Here is a 19,840-nt window from a genome sequence, read left to right on the forward strand (position 1 = left end):
ATCTAAATCACATAAACTATAGCTACAAAGGTCACACATGGGCATAGGGAAATGAATAGATAACACATACTAGGAAGAAGCAACGATGGCTGTGAAATGACTTATCAACAGCTTTGCAAACTCTTAACTCCAATTCTACACTTGATCATAAAACAATATCTTTAACGTATTGTTTAGAGACACATTGAAAATACTAGGTTGCAGTGGCGGAGCATCAATGGGAAAAAACTGGGCCGTGGCCCCCCTTCCTAGATTTTTTTTGCCAAATAGGCTTGTATTTATGTTAATAACTCCGCTAATTCTCCGACGTCTGAAAAATGAAAAATGAGGCCTAACCTGACCCCAGTGCAGCGATACCGCGCCGCACCAAGGCTTCCCCTGCCGGCGCTTGAGGCCCTCTCCCCTCACCCCCTCCCCTCCCTCCGCCGTCGCCGGAGGCACCATCGGGAAAACCCGCACGATGTGGCGGCGGCGGGGCTCCTGCTGGTTATTGCTGGGCGTAGAGGCGGTGCCCGTTCCCACTCCTTCTGTGGCGTTGGTGCATGGTGGCAATAGCCAGAGGCGCGACATCGGCATGGTGGGCTCGATCTAGTCCCACATGGGCCTGGCTGGCACCGATCTCGCACCTTGTTGCTTCCTGTGCGTGGCATCGACGGCCTGCGGCTCGGACCGCATCACTTGGGCGCCAGGGCATCGGCCCCGGACATGGTGGCAGCGGCCTTCTCCTTCCTCCGGAGGTGGGCGTCGAGATATGGTTTATCTTGGGATATCATGTCTCGCAAAATAATCAGCCAGGCGGTGGCCCTAGTGGTCTTCGCGCAAAGTCACCGTTCTACATGCGATCATTCCTCTTTGATCTGACCATCAGTGAGTTCCAGACTTCTCCTTCAAAGGAAAACAAGGACTGGCATATATGGCGCTCTTTGGAAACCTTGATTGGATAGGGGCCGGTGGTATGCACCCGCAACATCAGCATAACCAGCTTCACTAGGGTATCGCGAAGTTGTGTTTTTGTTGACACCTTGGGACATGTCTATACCAAGATTTCCAAGGATCAACGCATGCGGAGAATGTCATGGCGTGATTGGAGGACCTGGAAGTGGCGAAGGCGGGGTCTTGGATGCGATGAAGACTTTGCTTCACAGGCAGTTGTTCAGACTTGGCTTGTTGATATGTTCCTGTCCAGACCGTGTGGGAGTTCCTGTGAGTTTGGCGGTATGTGACTTGTATAGTAGCCTCCGCAAGTGGGGGCGGTAGCATTGGAGGAATTCTTTGTTGGTGGTGCTCCTTTGAGTACCAAATTGTGATTTCCAGGGTGAAAACTCAAGATCTGGCCTTTGTTGGTTGTGCCTGGTAGTGACCTTGTTGAAAGCATTGTTTTGGGAACGCAATATTTCTCTAATGTGAAAACCTACGATCTTTGATCGGACAACGACAACGCTTGTGCATTGTTTCCTTCCTAAAGGCGTGCTTTTGGAGAACCTTCTTTCAGTCTGGGTGATGTCTTTGGTGGTGGTTAGAGTGCTACTACTGCGGGTGTTTGATCACCCTGGCATGGTCTCCTTTTCTCTTCTCCTCTTCTTTTGGTTGTGTGCATCCTGGATGTTTTTAGGCATCTTGTTGGTGTAAAGACTGGGTGTAATTGGTATTTACTGGATATTAATATATTTCTGTTTTTTAATATCTCCCAGTCTCTGATCACAATATATTTTCATACACTCATCTAGCCCCTCCTAAAATATGCTTCACGCTCCGCCATTGCTAGGTGGTTCAGCATATTGCCTAGATGTCCCATGGTGAATCGATGTAGATAGTGAGTTCACACAAGGACGTGACCAGTATGCTTCCACCAAGGGGTTGTGGCTAATGATTCTTATTTTCCTATATCTCTCCTTCTATGTATCTGTGCACAACATACATTATTCGGATGCCAAATTACTTAAAGAACAGCGCGCCTGTATATTTTTTGCCTCTAGTAACGACCTATACAAGCGTTCTAGTTTTGCTATTACATAATCAGTTAATCATGGGATGATTACATTATCATCTATCCTTTTTTGTGCGGTTGAGATTATCATCTATTCTAGTGTAGCTAATATATGAAGTCCACTGCCACTGCCGCCTTCCGATGCTCCGTGCTGCCACCGCCGGATTTGGTTCTCATTTGCTTGGTCTCCTGTGATTTGTGGGTCAGCTCTGTCTGCTTCTCCTATGGCAACTCGGACACCTTGAGTTGGGCTCTGTGGTAGTCACTCTGCTGGTCGTCGGTGCGGCACCCATCGAGTCTGGGTGAAAGGGTAATGTCCCTTTGTGACGGCGGAGATAGCTCAAGTGTTGCCCAAGTTTGGACTATGGATGCAGCCGATGCTCTATGCTTGCTCAGTGTGACCCTCCTTCGGTGCACTTAGTTTGCTAGTCGATGTAGGCGTAGTGCTGGTTATCGGCATCGGCGCTTCTGCTGTTGCCTTTGTGTTGTTCTGCCTAGTGCCTTGTATCTTTCTTTCCGCTTGCTTTGCATCTCTGTTGTATTGTGGTGCCCTTGTAATCCTGGTTGGTTGATGGTTTGTTAATTCAAAGTATGTCTAGGTTCGAGCTCTTCTCGGTCTCGACCGACGCCTTTTCTCTGAAAAAGATGAAGTCCATGTGTACCAATTGTAACTCAAATTTTCTTTTCCAACGTTCCGTATTTTTTCTATGTTCAATTTGTACAAGTTCATATTATTATTATTTTTAGATCATAACTTCTGCTTGCTAACTTTTTTGCTTCATATTATTCTTATTTTTTACCCATAACATTTGGTTCTACCGTTCTATATAAATGCACAGTTTAACAAAATGAGATATCAGCTTTCGGATGTTGGTAAGTAGAAGATCTCCCTGCATGTGCTATGACTTAAGAGTACATGACAATAGGACAAGGCCGAGTTATTGTGGGGCCCCATTGTCATTGGATGTAGATTGGTGCACCATGCACTGCGAGTCTTCAATGCTTGCGCTTCTGAAGGTTCTCTATATAGAGTGACCTACAGTTTATTTATAGTCTGAAACACTTTGTCCAACACTTCAAGCTTTGTGTTTACTTATTTGAGAGTTTTGTAGGCACTAAGAGTAAGCCATGAAGAGGAAGAAGAGTGATCTTCAGAACGCTAGGAATGGGAATATGGGGGAAAGCCAAACTTATTTGTTTTCACCTCTAGTGTGGAGGTACAAATATTATATTTGGTGTTTTCCCGGTGCCTCCCATTCCTATGGTTCTTGAGCACTCCTTCCTCTTCCCTTCTTGCGGAATAGATTAATGCATACAACGTAAATATGAGTGCACATACTTAGATAATCTGATATCTAGAAGACTAGTCGACAAGAGGAAGAAAAGAGAGCCTAAGAGCAGTGGGAACCTGACACATGGAGGAAACTCTAAAAGGGAACGGTTGAAGTTGTAGCTGTCGTACCATGTTCACCACTAATGGGTAGGGCATTTAAGCAGGCTGATTCAACCTCCACTTCAAAGTCGTGAGGTGTAGATTCTGCACATGGAAATGACAACAGAAAAGTTGCTCCATGAGAAATCACAATCTCCACACAGATTTAACCAAACAAATCAGATGATTACATAGATTTAATCGTTTAGGTGTTACTAGGTGAATATTTGTTACTGGACCTCTAAGACAAGATTTTTATCAAAACCTCAAAAGGCTACTTTCCGTAGACACGATTCATGATTCAGAAATTAAATGCATAACCAAATGATATGGTAAAACATTACAGTATGACGATAAACTCAAACAGGATGACGAAACAAATATGAGCGCGCAAGGCAAAAATGATATTTTATCACGAGTGGTGAATCTTGAACAAAAGGGGTATTGGCTTTTTTTAGTTTTTAAGAGCACCGCCACACCTGAGAGCCAGGGGTGTTGGCTTCAGTGGTTCACATTTGAAAAACTTATGAGCATAAACCAAAATAAAGGACTAAAGCACCTAAATAGTTGCATTAGTTGAGTGCTCAAGGGAGTTCATTTCATTCTCTCTGGAGAGGTCAACTACGTGCATTTATATCAGTTGAGTTGTCAAGCAAAACAATCAATTCAACTAAATGAATGGTGCTTGTCAATCTGGTGATCGCAAAATCATGTATAGAGTGGCCGCCTATTACTCCCTACTTCTATTGATCACTCCCCACTCTCCGCCGTTTGGATTTTACTAGGAAAAATCATGATCAAAGGAATACATCCAAGCGCGGACATAACACTTCACCTTAGATTAATACTATAGAATCTAACCAAATTGCTTGCAGTTCATACTTAGAGCACATACTTTGGGCCCTTTCTTCATAATATTCAGACATCATTGCCATCACAAATTCACATGAAAATACCGAGGGCCCTTTCTTCTAAGTTCTTCCTAAACATTGGCACTTTATTACTATGCTAAGCGGTGAATCCAGCTGGTGGATATTGAGTTTATGCAATGGATGCAGAAAGTTCTTTTTTGGAATCTTAAGATGTTCACACTAACTCCCACCCCACTAAAGTAGGTACCATGCATTTGTTTCCAAGTTAATACATCGGGTGCTGATTGCTCGGATGGCTGAAGCCCCAGATTTATCTAGCATGTATGATGTCAGTCTCCGTGGTGCTTATGAGACCGTAGACAGACTGAAGGATTCTCAGACTATGCAACAAAGTGAGAAAGAGCCGAGCAATTCTCACTGGCTGATTCGATGTTCATTGACATTCTTGCGTGCATAACCCTTCTTGACCTACATGAGGAATACATCAGCTACAGAGCCAGGGTCCTGGATTAACACACATTGGTGAAGCAGAGGCCAAACTACAAGGTTGTAATTGGGAACTACTTCAACCGGTGGAAGAAGTACCATACTCTCTTCAAGACCTCGTTCTTCCTTTGTGTCCGAACTTTGTTCCAAAAATACGGTGATTCAGTGTCACTACTAGGGAAATGCTTATAGGTAGTAGTTCACTAGTAGCGCGGTATATTGACCCCACGCTACTACTAATTACTAGTTGGGAGCTATATTAATCACGCTACTAGTAAATACTACTAGTAGCGCATGGTTTACAAAACACGCTACTAGTAAATATCCCTAACCATGCCCCACACACAAGCAGTAGTAGTAGCGCGGGTTGTACAACACGCGCTAGTCAGGCACCCTCCTGAGCTTGCCACCCTCCGATGCGTCCTCCCCTCCTTCTGGATTCGACGCTCATGCCCACCAGCAGCCCTCCCCACTGCTAGGGATTCGGGCACGGCGGCGCCTCACACTCCGGCGAGTTCAATCCATCCTCCTTCCTCTTCCTATCTCTCTCCCTCCCCGTGTCTAATCTCTGGTCAGGTCTTCTCTTCTAGATGTGTAGAGAAGAGGGAGATCCAGCACGCCTCCATGCCATGGACCCTTGACGAACGAAGGTCGAGGCGCCTAGCAGCACAAAACTGTTGGGAAATGTAGCATGCAATTTCAAAAAAAATCCTACGATCACGCAAGATCTATCTAGGAGATGCATAGCAACGAGCGGGGAGAGTGTGTCCACGTACCCTCGTAGACCGAAAGCGGAAGCTTTAGTTTAACACGGTTGATGTAGTCAAACATCTTCTTGATTCAACCGATCAAGCACCGAACATATGGCACCTCTGAGTTCTGCACACGTTCATCTTGATGACGTCCCTCGAACTCTTGATCCAGCAAAGTGTCGAGGGAGAGTTTTGTCAGCACGACGGCATGGTGATGGTGATGTGATCCGCGCAGGGCTTCACCTAAGCACTACGACAATATGACCGGAGGAGTAAACGGTGGAGGGGGCACCGCACACGACTAAGAAACAATTGATGTGCTTAGAGGTGCCCCCCCACCCCCGTATATAAAGGAGGGAGAGGGAGGAGGCCGACCTAGGCGCGCCCCCAAGGGTGAGGAGTCCTACTAGGACTCCAAGTCCAATTCGGACCCCCCTTCCTTTTATCGGAGGGGGAAAGGGGGAAGGAGAGGGAGAGGGAGAAGGAAAGGGGGGCCGCACCCCTCCCCTTGTAAAATTTGGACTCCCCATGGGGGGCACCTCCTTGTGGGTTGCCCTGCCTCTCCCCTATGGCCCATATGGCCCATTACTTCCACCGGGGGGGGGGGTTCTGATAACCCCTCGGTACTCCAATAAATTCCCAAAATAGTCTGGAACCATTCCATGTCCGAATACAATCGTCCAATATATCAATCTTTACCTCTCAACCATTTCGAGACTCTTCGTCATGTCCATGATCTCATACGGGACTCCGAACAATATTCGGTCACCAAAACACATAACTCATAATACAAATCGTCATCGAACATTAAGCGTGCGGACCCTACTGGTTCGAGAACCATGTAGACATGACCGAGACACATCTCCAGTCAATAACCAAACAATGCAACCTAGATTCTCATATTGGTTCCTACATATTCTACGAAGATCTTTATCGGTCAAACCGCAATGACATCATACGTCATTCCCTTTGTCATCGGTATGTTACTTGCCCGAGATTCGATCGTCGGTATCTTCATACCTAGTTCAATCTCGTTACTGGCAAGTCTCTTTACTCGTTCTGTAATGCATCATCCCGTAACCAACTCATTAGTCACATTGCTTGCAACTATTGCTCGGTATGTACACGATACACCTCGGTAATGCACATCACTAATGAGTTAGTTGTTCCATGCTATTATATTATCTATTTTGGATGTCAATGGGCTTTATTTTACACTTTTATATTATTTTTGGGACTAACCTACTAACCCAAGGCCCAGTGCAAATTGCTGTTTTTTTGCCTATTTCAATGTTTCGCAGAAAAGGAATATCAAACGGAATGAAACCTTTGGGAGAGTTATTTTTGGAACAAACATGATCTAGAGGACTTGGAGTGGACGCCAAGAAATCAACGAGGAGGCCACGAGGCAGGGAGGCGCGCCTGCACCCCTGGGCGCACCCTCCCCCTCGTGGGCCCCTCGTGGCTCCACCGACCTACTTCTTCATCCTATATATGTTCATATACCCCGAAAACATCTAGGAGCACCACGAAACCCTATTTCCACCACCGCAACCTTCTGTACCCAAGAGATCCCATCTTGGGGCCTTTTCTGGAGTTCCACCGGAGGGAGCATCAATCACGGAGGGCCTCTACATCAACTCCATGGCCCCTCTGATGATGTGTGGGTAGTTTACTTCAGACCTTCGGGTCCATAGCTATTAGCTAGATGACTTCTTCTCTCTCTTTGGATCTTAATACAATGTTCTCCTCGATCTTCTTGGAGATCTATTTGATGTAACTCTTTTTGCGGTGTGTTTCTCGAGATCCGATGAATTATGGGTTCATGATCAAGTTTATCTATGAACAATATTTGTTTCATCTCTGAAATCCTTTATGTATGATTGGTTTATCTTTGCAAGTCTCTTTGAATTATCAGTTTGGTTTGGCCTACTATATTGATCTTTCTTGCAATGAGAGAAGTGCTTAGCTTTGGGTTCAATCTTGTGGTGTCCTTTCCCAGTGACAGCAGGGGCAGCAAAGGAACATATTGTATTTTTGCCATCGAGGATAAAAATATGGGGTTTATATCATATTGCTTGAGTTTATCCCTCTACATCATGTCATCTTACCTAATGCGTTACTCTATTCTTATGAACTTAATACTCTAGATGCATGCTGGATAGCGGTAGATGTGTGGAGTAATAGTAGTAGATGCAGGCAGGAGTCGGTCTACTTGTCACGGACGTGATGCCTATATACATGATCATGCCTAGATATTCTCATAATTATTTTCTATCAATTGCTCGACAGTAATTTGTTCACCCATCGTAATACTTATGCTATCTCGAGAGAAGCCACTTGTGAAACCTATGGCCCCCGGGTCTATCTTTTATCATATAAGTTTCCAATCTATTTTTTTTTCAATCTTTAATTTCAATCTTTATCATATAAATACCAAAAATATTATCTTATCATCTCTATCATATCTCACTCTCGTAAGTGACCGTGAAGGGATTGACAACCCCTTTATCACGTTGGTTGTGAGGTTCTTATTTGTTTGTGTAGGTACGAGGGACTTGCGTGTGGCCTCCTATTGGATTGATACCTTGGTTCTCAAAAACTAAGGGAAATACTTACGCTACTTTGCTACATCACCCTTTTCTCTTCAAGGGAAAACCAACGCAGTGCTCAAGAGGTAGCAAGAAGGATTTCTGGTGCCGTTGCCGGGGAGTCTATGCACAAGTCAAGACATACCAAGTACCCATCATAAACTCTTATCCCTCGCATTACATTATTTGCCATTTTCCTCTCGTTTCCTCTCCCCCACTTAACTCTTGCCGTTTTATTCGCCCTCTTTTTCCGTCCCCCTTCTCTTTTCTAGTTCACCTCTTTTTGTTTGCCTCTTACTGCCTTCATGTCTGAAATTGGGGAGGTTATCATTGATAAGGATAATAATATGGAAAATTTTGATGCTATCGATGATCGTCTTGAAAATCCTACTATTTTACATACTAAAAAGTTTCGGATTGGTAGCGGTAATATTATTGGGAAGGGAGTTATTCAAGATTTCTTTACTTGTGCCGGTGCTTTGCCCATCATGAGCGGGTCTATTCTTCATAAAACTAGTAGTCTCATGGATACTATATCCTTGCTCATAGTTGAGCTTGAAAGACAATTTTTACATATGCATCCTTCCATACAAAGGATTTTCTTAGAATTTTCCAATATTGAGCATTCTTCTGTTAAGCGAGCAGCGACCATCTTTTTAGCTCATGTGTTCAGATTTATAATGAAAGAAGCCAATGAAATTTTTGCGCATTATAGGGTGGATGCCGGCCGTCCTCCCATAGAAGCAATCTTTTTTTATCAAGAAGACATTATGCGTTTACGATCTTTAGATCATGTTGCTTTTAATGAAAACCTTAGAAAAAAGGTTCCTACTGATGTTCTTGTTAACAGGATCTCTGAACTTAATGATAATTTTGCTATCCAGAACAACAGGTTAAGTTTTTCCCTTGAACAAAGGCTCATGACTTTTTGCCAAAAGAATGCTTATAATGATGAATTAGTTGTGCAATATGAGGGGCCAAAGGAGGAACCAATACCTCCCGAGCTTGATCTTGGGGACTTTTGTCCCATTAAATTTAGCCCTTTTGATTACTTTTGCTTGCCACAAAGAAAGCTTGCTGCTGAACGTAGGGAGTATGATATGAGTTTTCGCGATTTACCTTATCATTATCCTAGCAATACCTAGATCTATCCTTGCCTTTATGCCGAGCTAGGGGCGTTAAACGATAGCGCTTGTTGGGAGGCAACCCGATTTTATTTTTGTTTCTTGATTTTTGATTATGTTTAGTAACAAATAATTCATCTAGCCTCTGTTTAGATGTGGTTTTATGCTTTTAATTAGTGTTTGTGCCAAGTAGAACCTTTGGTAAGACTTGGGGAAAGTCTTTGCGATCTTGCTGTAAAAAAACAGAAACTTTAGCGCTCACAAGATTTGCTGCCATTTTTATTGGAGAGTGATATTTAGTTAATTCTTTTTGCAGATGATTAATAGATAAATTACTCACGTCCATCAATTTATTTTAGAATTTTTGGGGTTCCAGAAGTATTCGAAACTTACAGACTACTATAGACTGTTCTGTTTTTGACAGATTCTGTTTTTCGTGTGTTGTTTGCTTATTTTGATGAATCTATGGCTAGTATTTGAGTTTATGAACCATAGAAAAGTTGGAATACAGTAGGTTTAACACCAATATAAATAAAGAATGATTTTATTACAGTACCTTAAGTGGTGGTTTGTTTTCTTTTACTAACGAAGCTCACTAGATTCTCTTTTAAGTTTTGTGTTGTGAAGTTTTCAAGTTTTGGGTAAAGATTTGATGGATTATGGAACAAGGAGTGGCAAGAGCCTAAGATTGGGGATGCCCAAGGCACCCCAAGGTAAAATCCAAGGACAACCAAAAGCCTAAGCTTGGGGATGCCCCGGAAGGCATCCCCTCTTTCGTCTTCGTCCATCGGTAACTTTACTTGGAGCTATATTTTTATTCACCACATGATATGTGTTTTGCTTGGAGCGTCTTGTATGATTTGAGTCTTTGCCTTTTAGTTTAACACAATCATACTTTCTGTACACACCTTTTGGGAGAGCCACACATGAATCAGAATTTACTAGAATACTCTATGTGCTTCATTTATATCTTTTGAGCTAGATAATTTTGCTCTAGTGCTTTGCTTATATCTTTTAGAGCACGGCGGTGGTTTTATTTTATAGAAATTATTGATCTCTCATGCTTCACTTATATTATTTTGAGAGTCCTTTAAAACAGCATGGTAATTTTCTTTGGTTGTGAATTTAGTCCTAATATGATAGGCATCCAAGATCGGTATAATAAAAACTATCATAAAAAGTGCATTGAATACTATGAGAAGTTTGATACTTGATGATTGTTTTGAGATATGGAGATGGTGATATTAGAGTATGCTAGTTGAGTAGTTGTGAATTTGAGAAATACTTGTTCTAAAGTTTGTGATTCCTGTAGCATGCACATATGGTGAACCGTTATGTGATGAAGTCGGAGCATGATTTATTTATTGATTGTCTTCCTTATGAGTGGCGGTCAGGGACGAGCGATGGTCTTTTCCTACCAATCTATCCCCCTAGGAGCATGCACGTAGTACTTTGTTTCGATGACTAATAAATTTTTGCAATAAGTATATGAGTTCTTTATGACTAATGTTGAGTCCATGGATTATATGCACTCTCACCCTTCCACCATTGCTAGCCTCTCTAGTACCGCGCAACTTTCGCCGGTACCATAAACCCACCATATACCTTCCTCAAAACAGCCACCATACCTACCTATTATGGCATTTCCATAGCCATTCCGAGATATATTGCCATGCAACTTTCCACCGTTCCGTTTGTTATGACACGCTTCATCATTGTCATATTGCTTTGCATGATCATGTAGTTGACATCGTATTTGTGGCAAAGCCACCATTCATAATTTTTCATACATGTCACTCTTGATTCATCGCAATCCCAGTACACCGCCGGAGGCATTCACATAGAGTCATATTTTGTTCTAAATATTGAGTTGTAATTCTTGAGTTGTAAGTAAATAAAGTGTGATGATCATCATTATTAGAGCATTGTCCCAAGTGAGGAAAGGATGATGGAGACTATGATTCCCCCACAAGTTGGGATGAGACTCCGGACAAAAAAAGAGGCCATAAAAAAGAGAAAAGAAGGCCCAAATAAAAAAAGAGGAGAGAAAAAGAGAGAAGGGACAATGTTACTATCCTTTTTCCACACTTGTGCTTCAAAGTAGCACCATGATCTTCATGATAGAGAGTCTCATATGTTATCACTTTCATATACTAGTGGGAATTTTACATTATAGAACTTGGCTTGTATATTCCAATGATGGGCTTCTTCAAATGCCCTAGGTCTTCGTGAGCGAGCAAGTTGGATGCACACCCACTTAGTTTCTTTTTGAGCTTTCATACACTTATAGCTCTAGTGCATCCGTTGCATGGCAATCCCTACTCATTCACATTGATATCTATTGATGGGCATCTCCATAGCCCATTGATACGCCTAGTTGATGTGAGACTATCTTCTCCTTGTTGTCTTCTCCACAACCACCATTCTATTCCCCATATAGTGCTATGTCCATGGCTCACGCTCATGTATTGCGTGAAGATTGAAAAAGTTTGAGAACATCAAAAGTATGAAACAATTGCTTGGATTGTCATCGGGGTTGTGCATGATTTAAATACTTTGTGTGGTGAATATAGAGCATAGCCAGACTATATGATTGTAGGGATAACTTTCTTTGCCCATGTTATTTTGAGAAGACATAATTGCTTAGTTAGTATGCTTGAAGTATTATTATTTTTATGTCAATATTGAACTTTTGTCTTGAATCTTTCAGATCTGAATATTCATGCCACAATAAAGAGAATTACATTAAGAATTATGTTAGGTAGCCTTCCACATCAAAAATTCTATTTTTATCATTTACCTACTTGAGGACGAGTAGGAATTAAGCTTGGGGATGCTTGATACGTCTCCAACGTATCTATAATTTTTGATTGTCCCATGCTATTATATTATCTGTTTTGGATGTTAATGGGCTTTATTTTACATTTTTATATTATTTTTGGGACTAACCTACTAACCCAAGGCCCAGTGCAAATTGTTGTTTTTTTGCCTATTTCAGTGTTTCACAGAAAAGGAATATCAAACGGAATCCAAACGGAATGAAACCTTCGGGAGAGTTATTTTTGGAACAAACGTGATCCAGAGGACTTGGAGTGGATGTCAAGAAATGAACGAGGAGTCCACGAGGCAGGGGGCGCGACCTCCCCCCTCATGGGCCCTGATAACCCACAAGTATAGGGGATCGCAACAGCTTTCGAGGGTAGAGTATTCAACCCAAATTTATTGATTCGACACAAGGGGAGCCAAAGAATATTCTCAAGTATTAGCAGCTGAGTTGTCAATGCAACCACACCTGGAAACTTAGTATCTGCAGCAAAGTGTTTAGTAGCAAAGTAATATGATAGTGATGGTAACGGTAACAAAAGAGTAATGAAAGCAAAGTAATGTTTTTGGTATTTTGTAGTGATTGTAACAATAGCAACGGGAAAGTAAATAAGCGTAAACCAGTATATTGAAAGCTCGTACGCATCGGATCAATGATGGATAATTATGTCGGATGCGGTTCATCATGTAACAGTCATAACATAGGGTGACACGGAACTAGCTCCAATTCGTCAATGTAATGTAGGCATGTATTCCGAATATAGTCATACGTGCTTATGGAAAAGAACTTGCATGGCATCTTTTGTCCTACCCTCCCGTGGCAGCGGGGTCCTAATGGAAACTAAGGGATATTAAGGCCTCCTTTTAATAGAGAACCGGAACAAAGCATTAGCACATAGTGAATACATGAACTCCTCAAACTACGGTCATCACTGGTAAGTATCCTGATTATTGTCACTTCGGGGTTAATGGATCATAACACATAATAGGTGACTATAGACTTGCAATATAGGATCTAGAACTCTCATATATTGATGAAAACATAATAGGTTCAGATCTGAAATCATGGCACTCGGGCCCTAGTGACAAGCATTAAGCATAGCAAAGTCATAGCAACATCAATCTCAGAACATAGTCGATATTAGGGATCAAACCCTAACAAAACTAACTTGATTACATGGTGAATCTCATCCAACCCATCACCGTCCAGCAAGCCTACGATGGAATTACTCACGCACGGCGGTGAGCATCATGAAATTGGTGACGGAGGATGGTTGATGATGACGACAGCGACGAATCCCCCTCTCCGGAGCCCCGAACGGACTCCAGATCAGCCCTCCCGAGAGGTTTTAGGGCTTGGCGGCGGCTCCGTATCGTAAAACGCAATGATTTCTTTTTCTCTGATTTTTTCTCCCCGAAAGCAGTTATATAGAGTTGGAGTTGGAGTCAGGGGGTCTCCAAGGGGCCCACGAGGTAGGGGCGCGCCCTAGGGGGGCACCCCCACCCTCGTGTGAAGGGTGTGGGCCCCCTGGTCTTCATCTTTGGCAAGGATTTTTTATTATTTATTGTAAGATATCTCGTGGAGTTTCAGGTCATTCCGAGAACTTTTGTTTTCTGCACATAAAACAACATCATGGCAATTCTGCTGAAAACAGCGTCAGTCCGGGTTAGTTCCATTCAAATCATACAAGTTAGAGTCCAAAACAAGGGCAAAAGTGTTTGGAAAAGTAGATACGACGGAGACGTATCAACTCCCCCAAGCTTAAACCCTTGCTTGTCCTCAAGAAATTCAGTTGACAAACTGAAAGAAATAAAGAAAAACTTTTACAAACTCTGTTTGCTCTTGTTGTTGTAAATATGTCAAGCTAGCATTCAAGTTTTCAGCAAAGATTATAACTAACCACATTTGCAATAATTCTCAGGTCTCATGATTACCCATATCAATAGCATAATCAACTAGCAAGCCATAATAATAAATCTCGGATGACAACACTTTCTCAAAACAATCATAATATGATATAACAAGATGGTATCTCGCTAGCCCTTTCTGAGACCGCAAAACATAAATGCAGAGCACCTTTAAAGATCAAGGACTGACTAGACATTGTAATTCATGGTAAAAGAGATCCAATCATAGTCACACCCAATATAAATTAACAGTAATGAATGCAAATGACAGCGGTGCTCTCCAACTGGTGCTTTTTAATAAGAGGGTGATGACTCAACATAAAAGTAAATAGATAGGCCCTTCGCAGAGGGAAGCAGGGATTTGTAGAGGTGCCAGAGCTCGGTTTTGAAATAGAGGTGAATAACATTTTGAGCGGTATACTTTCATTGTCAACATAACAACCAAGAGATGGCGATATCTTCCATGCTACACACATTATAGGCGGTTCCCAAACAGAATGGTAAAGTTTATACTCCCCCTCCACCAACAAACATCAATCCATGGCTTGCTCGAAACAACGAGTGCCTCCAACATACATCAGGTCCCAGGGGGAGTTTTGTTTGCAATTATTTTGATTTAGTTTGCATAAAGCATGGGACTGGGCATCCCGGTGACCAGCCATTTATGTCGTGAGTGAGGAGCGGAGTCCACTCCTCTTGAGAATAACCCGCCTAACATGGAAGATACAGACAACCCTAGTTGATACATGAGCTATTCGAGCATACAAAACAGGATGATTATTTGAAGGTTTAGAGTTTGGCACATACAAATTTACTTGGAACGGCAGGTAGATACCGCATATAGGAAGGTATAGTGGACTCATCTGGAATAACTTTGGGGTTTAAGGAGTTTGGATGCACAAGCAGTATTCCCGTTTAGTACAGGTGAAGACTAGCAAAAGACTAGGAAGCGACCAACTAGAGAGCGACAACAGCCATGTACATGCATTAAAATTAATAAACATTGGATGCAAGCATGAGTAGGATATAATCCACCATGAACATAAATATCGTGAAGGCTATGTTGATTTGTTTCAACTACATGCGTGAACATGTGCCAAGTCAAGTCACTTAAATCATTCAGAGGAGGATACCACCCTATCATACCACATCATAACCATTTTAATAGCATGTTGGCACGCAAGGTAAACCATTATAACTCATAGCTAATCAAGCATGGCACAAGCAACTATGATCTCTAATTGTCATTGCAAACATGTTTATTCATAACAAGCTGAATCAAGAACGATGAACTCATCATATTTACAAAAACAAAAGAGGTCGAGTTCGTACCATCTTTTCTCATCTTAGTCAATCCATCATATATCATCATAATTGCCTTTCACTTGCACGACCGAACGATGTGAATAATAATAAGAGTGCACGTTCATTGGACTAAGCTGGAATCTGCGAGCATTCAATAAACAGGAGAAGACAAAGCAATATGGGCTCTTGGTTAAATCAATCAATAAAGAATATAAGATCCACTTCAACAATTTAATCATGGTCTTCTCCTACTGACCCCAAAGAAAAGAAATAAAACTATTTACATGGGAAAACTCCCAACAAGAAAAAGAAGAACAGGAAATCTTTTTGGGTTTTCTTTTTAATTACTACTACAAGCATGGAAAGTAAATTAATTAAAAGCTACAACTAATTTTTTTGGTTTTTCTTAAGGTTTATTAAACACACAAGAAGAAAGCATAAAAGGAAAATAAACTAGCATGGATGATACAATGAAAAAGTATGAGCACCGACATCTAGCAATGAGTGTGTGTGAACATAAATGTAATGTCGGTGAGAAATACGTACTCCCCCAAGCTTAGGCTTTTGGCCTAAGTTGGTCTATGGCCACGGCTGGCCTGGCTGATATCCATAATAATAGTTGTTGGGGTCGTACTATGATGCAGCGGCTATCACCTCCTGAGCTGCAGTATGGTGACGAGCGGCCTCCGCTCTCCTCTCGTACTCATCTGCCTCCTCTCTGGTAATAGTATATCCTCCTCTTGCCTGATAATCAAAGAAAGCAGGAGCAGGGAGAGTAATATGGACAGCACGACGTCTGTCAAAGATTAGTCGGTACTGGAGAGGTGATTCGTTCCTCTCGACAAAATGGTGGGAAACCGTAGAATCAAAATCTAAATAAGCAGGAGGCAACTCCATGTCTCCTTCACGAACGTCTATCTCAAGAAATTTAGCTAAGCAGGTTGCATAAATTCCTCCAAAGAAATCTCCATTATGTCTATTATGATGCAACCTACGAGCTACAATGGCTCCCATATGATAAGATTGGTCTCCTGACACAGCACTCCTGAGAATGCTAAGGTCAGGGACACACATGTGACATGCTTCATCCTTAGCATTTATGCACCTACCTATGAAGAGAGCAAAATAATGTATAGCAGGAAAGTGAATGCTCCCTATGGTAGCTTGCGTTATATCTCTAGATTCCCCTACAGTTATACTAGCAAGAAAGTTTCTAAATTCAGATTTAGGGGGATCCCTAACACTACCCCATTGTGGAAGTTTGCAAGCAAAAGTGAAATCCTCTAAGTCCATGGTATAAGATTTGTCATAAAGATCAAACATGACTGAAGGAGAATTACGCGAAGATGAATACTCAAACCTCCTCACAAAAGAGCTTGTGAGCTCATGATACTGGGGGCATTTGTCTGCCTCAAAGTCCTCAAGATCGACATTACGCAAATATGTGTTAAATTCTTCTTTAATTCCCACTCGATCCATAAAATTTTCAGAAGGCCACTCACAAGGGCGCACTGGAGCGTCTCTTGGTGGCTCTTCGTCAGCATCACGCATTGCAAGCCTGGGTCCTTGCTTCTTTGAAGAACCACCTTGGAACATTTTACTAAACATATTTCTTCCTATGAAAAATTCTGAAAAAAAATAGTAACTTCAAAATAAAAGTAAACCAAACTCAATAATATTGATAGCAACTACTCCTACAAGTGCCTTGGGCCTATATCATGCATCAAAACTACTTTTGACCATATAAATTTGACATGCAAGCTCAAGAACAGGGTCACCTAAACAGCAAAATTTTGCAATGAATAAAGCACTAGAACAAAAACTAATTGGACCAATGGAGGAGTCACATACCAAGGAACAATATCCCCAAGCAGTTTTGTGAGAGGTGCTTTGAGCAAGGAGATCAAAAATGGTAGCAAAACGAGCTTGGACTCGGGTTTGAGCTGGTTTTTCGTGTTTGTGTGAGGAAGAAGAAGAGGATGGGTGCAAGAATAAGTGGAGGAGGGCCACCGTGGGCCCACGAGGCAGGGGGCGCGCCCTAGGGGGTGTGAGCGCCCTCCACCCTCGTGGCAAGGTGGTTGGCCCCCCTGGTGTGTTCTTTGTTCCATAAATCCTCAAATATTCTATAAAAAATCATATTTAATTTTCAGGGCATTTGGAGAACTTTTATTTTCGAGGTATTTTTATATTGCACGGATAATCAGATAACAGACAGAAAATTATTTATTTTTACTTTATTTCAACTAAATAACAGAAAGTATAGAGAGGGTACAGAAGGTTGTGCTTCTAGTTTCATCCATCTCATGCTCGTCAAAAGGAATCCACTAACAAGGTTGATCAAGTCTTGTTAACAAACTCATTCCGATTAACATGAAACCGGAGAAATTTCGAATAACACTAGGTTACCTCAACGGGGATATGCACATCCCCAATAATAAGTATATCATATTTCTTCTTGACAGTAGGAAGAGGAAATTCAAAACCTCCAAATATAATCGATGGAATTTTTCCGATAGAATTGATACTATGAACTTGAGGTTGTTTCCTCGGAAAGTGTACCGTATGCTCATTACCATTAACATGAAAAGTGACATTGCCTTTGTTGCAATCAATAACAGCCCCTGCAGTATTAAGAAAAGGTCTTCCAAGAATAATAGACATACTATCGTCCTCGGGAATATCAAGAATAACAAAGTCCGTTAAAATAGTAACGTTTGCAACCACAACAGGCACATCCTCACAAATACCGACAGGTATAGCAGTTGATTTATCAGCCATTTGCAAAGATATTTCAGTAGGTGTCAACTTATTCAAGTCAAGTCTACGATATAAAGAGAGAGGCATAACACTAACACCGGCTCCAAGATCACATAAAGCAGTTTTAACATAGTTTCTTTTAATGGAGCATGGTATAGTAGGTACTCCTGGATCTCCAAGTTTCTTTGGTATTCCACCCTTAAAAGTATAATTAGCAAGCATGGTGGAAATTTCAGCTTCTGGTATCTTTCTTTTATTTGTAATAATATCTTTCATGTACTTAGCATAAGGATTTGTTTTGAGCATATCAGTTAATCGCATACGCAAAAAGATAGGTCTAATCATTTCAGCAAAGCGCTCAAAATCCTCATCATCCTTTTTCTTGGATGGTTTGGGAGGAAAAGGCATGGGTTTCTGAACCCAAGGTTCTCTTTCTTTACCATGTTTCCTAGCAACAAAGTCTTTCTTATCATAACGTTGATTCTTTGATTGTGGGTTATCAAGATCAACAGCAGGTTCAATTTCTACATCATTATCATTACTAGGTTGAGCATCATTATGAACATCATCATTAACATTTTCATTAGGTTCATGTTCATTGCCAGATTGTGTTTCAGCATCAGACATAGAGATATCATTTGGATTATCAGGTGGTTCAGCAATAGGTTCACTAGAAGTTTGCACAGTTCTATCATTTTTCTTTTTCTTCTTTTAGAAGAACTAGGTGCATCAATTTATTTCTCTGAGAATCTTGCTCAATTCTCTTAGGGTGGCCTTCAGGATACAAAGGTTCCTGAGTCATTCTACCAGTTCTAGTAGCCACTTTAACAGCATAATCATTTTTCTTACTATTCATCTCATTGAGCAATTCTTTTTGAGCTTTAAGTACTTGTTCTACTTGAGTGGTAACCATAGAAGCATGTTTGCTAACAAGTTTAAGTTCACCTCTAATATTAGCCATATAATCACCCAAGTATTTAATCATATCAGCATCTTGTTTTAATTGTCTACCAAAATAAGCATTGAAGTCTTCTTGCTTAAACATAAAATTATCAAACTCATCCAAGCATTGACTAGCAATTTTAGTAGGAGGGATTTCAGCTTTATCATATCTATAGAGAGAATTTACCTTTACTACCTGTGTCGGGTTATCGAGGTCTGGAGGTTCTTCAATAAATAAAGGATTAAGATCATATGTTTCTTCAATAGGCGGTAAATTAAGACCATGTATTTCTTCAATAGGAGGTAAATTCTTAACATCTTCAGCTTTAATACCTTTTTCTTTCATAGATTTCTTTGCCTCTTGCATATCTTCGGGACTGAGAAATAGAATACCTCTCTTCTTCGGAGTTGGTTTAGGAATAGGATCATTAATTGGAGCAGGAGCTGGCTCAGGAGGTGCCCAATTATTTTCATTTGTCAACATATTATTCAATAAGATTTCAGCTTCATCCGGTGTTCTTTCCCTGAAAAGAGAACCAGCACAACTATCCAGGTAATCTCTGGAAGCATCGGTTAGTCCATTATAAAAGATATCAAGTATTTCATTTTTCTTAAGAGGATGATCAGGCAAAGCATTAAGTAACTTGAGAAGCCTCCCCCAAGCTTGTGGGAGACTCTCTTCTTTAATTTGCACAAAGTTGTATATTTCCTTTAAAGCAGCTTGTTTCTTATGAGCAGGGAAATATTTAGCAGAGAAGTAATAAATCATATCCTGGGGACTACGCACACAACCAGGATCAAGAGAATTAAACCATATCTTAGCATCACCCTTTAATGAGAACGGAAATATTTTAAGGATAT

General features: G+C 41.3%; 1 pseudogene; it reads left to right on the plus strand.

Annotated features, from left to right (window-relative positions):
* Window positions 1-460: 460 nt before the first annotated feature.
* LOC123191834 (glutathione S-transferase TCHQD-like) lies at window positions 461-4,969 on the plus strand (annotated as a pseudogene).
* Window positions 4,970-19,840: the final 14,871 nt, after the last annotated feature.

This window comes from Triticum aestivum, chromosome 2A (assembly GCF_018294505.1).
Source record: "Triticum aestivum cultivar Chinese Spring chromosome 2A, IWGSC CS RefSeq v2.1, whole genome shotgun sequence".
NCBI classification, from domain to species: domain Eukaryota; kingdom Viridiplantae; phylum Streptophyta; class Magnoliopsida; order Poales; family Poaceae; genus Triticum; species Triticum aestivum.